Source organism: Triticum aestivum, chromosome 7B (genome assembly GCF_018294505.1).
Source record: "Triticum aestivum cultivar Chinese Spring chromosome 7B, IWGSC CS RefSeq v2.1, whole genome shotgun sequence".
Lineage (NCBI taxonomy): Eukaryota > Viridiplantae > Streptophyta > Magnoliopsida > Poales > Poaceae > Triticum > Triticum aestivum.
In genome coordinates this window covers 627,785,879-627,788,283 of record NC_057813.1, presented here as the reverse complement: position 1 = coordinate 627,788,283, position 2,405 = coordinate 627,785,879, and the positions used below count along the sequence as shown (strand labels likewise).

The following is a 2,405-nucleotide window of genomic DNA, read 5'->3' as shown; positions in this document are numbered from 1 at the left end:
TAGCCAGGTTTAATTTACCCTGTTTTTCGACTTTTTTCTATCAGTAAAAATCAGACCAATGAGGTTGTGACACGCTGATTTGTGGGGGATATGGCTAGGGACGTTATAGGTGGCTCTAGCCAATTTGTACGGGATCCAGGACACTCCCTTTGTCCTGGTGTCGTTTCTCCATGGGCGGTTTGACTGCGTCCACTTGCTTTCGATAATTTTTGTGGACGTTTCCGGATGGGTGCATGCATGCCGTTCTATTTTGTTCTGCTGCGGCCACGTCGTTGATTTTTGGCTTGCTGGATTTCTGAGGTTAGTCGGTTGCCGCTTATCGGGCAACTTCTGGAGTGATGATAGGTCAAGCGGTTTCTGGACGATGATGGGTCGGCTGCCGCTTATAAGTTGGGATGACTTGCAAATTGAATATGTTTGGTAGAATAAGTTAACTTTTTCACTTTTCAATTTATAAATTGGTGACTTATTTGAAATCAAGCGGCAGGCCGTAGATACTCATCGACTCGAGCACGCTCCCACCTTCATTCCTACCTCTAGCTTCGCCGTTGCGTGCTCCTACATGAATTCCGTGCGGTTGGCCATAGCGTCGGCATTCTTTCTGGCGGCGCTCGTGGTGACGGCCGCCGACGACGCACACCTGCTGGACGACTTCAAGGCGGCGCTGCCCAACCAGGCGTCGCTCGACGGCTGGACCGCGCACGACGGCGCCTGCAGGTTCCCCGGCGCGGTGTGCAGGGGCGAGCGCCTCACGTCGCTCTCGCTCTCCACCGTCCTGCTCAATACTGACATCCACGCTGTCGCGGCCACCCTGCTGCAGCTCAGCGGCGTCGAGAGGCTCAGCCTCCGCGGGGCCAACGTCAGCGATGCGAGGCGGTGGCCGGCGGCAAGTGCGGCAGCAAGCTCGAGGTGCTCGACCTCTCCGGAAATCCCGTGCTGCGCGGTTCCGTCGCCGACGTGGCCGCGCTCTCCGGCTCCTGCAGCGGCCTCAATTCGTTGAATCTGTTCGGTGATGCGATTGGTGCAGCCAAGGACTCTGGCGGTGGCGGGCAGGGGTTTGCCGCCCTGGACGGCTGGATGGTGGGTGCCGACCTCGGGTATGTCCGGTGGCTGGGCCTCGCCTGAAATAAGATCCTCCGGCGGCCTCTCGGACTTCACCAACTGCTCCGGGCTGTAGTACCTTGACCTGTCCGGCAACCTCATCGGCTGCGATGTCGCCGCCAGGGCGCTCTCCGGCTGCCGCAGTCTCAGAGCGCTCAACCTCTCCAGCAACCGTGCATGGTGCTGTGTGTAGTCTTCGCCGCTCCCAATGGACAGGTTGCAAGGTTATGTCGTGCTTGGTACATACATATTCCCTCCGTCCGAAAAAACTTGTCCCTCAAATGGATGTATCTAGCACCAAGTTAGTGCTAGATACATCCATTTGAGAGAGAAATTTGGAACAAGTTTTTTTGGACCGAGGGAGTAAGTGCATATGTGTGATTCTGACTACTTCTGGTTGTCCCGGGAATGAAATTGACTAGCATCTGTTTATCTAAATTTCAGACTTTAGTTCTTGGCTACTTGTTACCGTTTGAGCAATAAATTGTCCCATATGATGTTTGGTGTTTTTCTTGTAGGGATTGTACAAATGGTATAGGAGTATAGGTGTAGTTTATAGTAGGGAAAAAAATAGTAGGGAAGCCAATTGTTGGGATAAGAATCAGGTGGAAACAGAAATATTGAACAAATGGTGGAAAATAGCTTTCTCTCCTGCTGGGCAATGCATATGGGTGGTCTGCCTGTAAATACAGGAATTGTGTCAGCGTAATCATTTTTTATCAATTTTTTTACATGGGCCCATCCATTTGGTATTTCTGTGTTTAAGTGTGTAACTGGAAGGAATGCGATGCCTACTGAAAGATAGACACAACGGCTAAAAGCATTACTAGTAGAATCCTCAAACCCTCAAATCCTTAAAACAGTTTTAAGGGTTGAGAAGTGGCACTTTTTGACACTTTTAAGGGTTAAAAAACAGGGGCAAATACTAGAACCCTCAAACCCAACCCTTAAACTGCTTTAAGGGTTGTTTGAGGGTTCTAGTCTTTGCCTCAACCCCAACCTTTAAAACTGTCATTTCACATATCACAATCTATGACAACAAGAACACAATCAACTTCCAAACAAACTACCAAATGACAATCATTGATGCATAGTTTAATAGTTTACATCACAAAATCATCATCTTCCTCCTCTCATCGGCACCATCACCAAAAGTTGCACATCGGCGCCATCTTCTAGACCACAAGCGGGCTCCATCAAGCATCTCCATCGTCACCGGTGGAATCGTACACACCGCCATCACCACAACTACTCATCGGAGTGTCACCTCGAAAAATAGAGGACGCAACATGGAACATCCTCTT

At 50.1% G+C, this 2,405-nt stretch overlaps 1 pseudogene; it reads right to left on the bottom strand.

The window, feature by feature from the left end:
• Positions 1-508: 508 nt before the first annotated feature.
• LOC123162611 (uncharacterized protein DKFZp434B061-like) lies at positions 509-1,203 on the bottom strand (annotated as a pseudogene).
• Between the last annotated feature and the right edge of the window lie 1,202 nt (positions 1,204-2,405).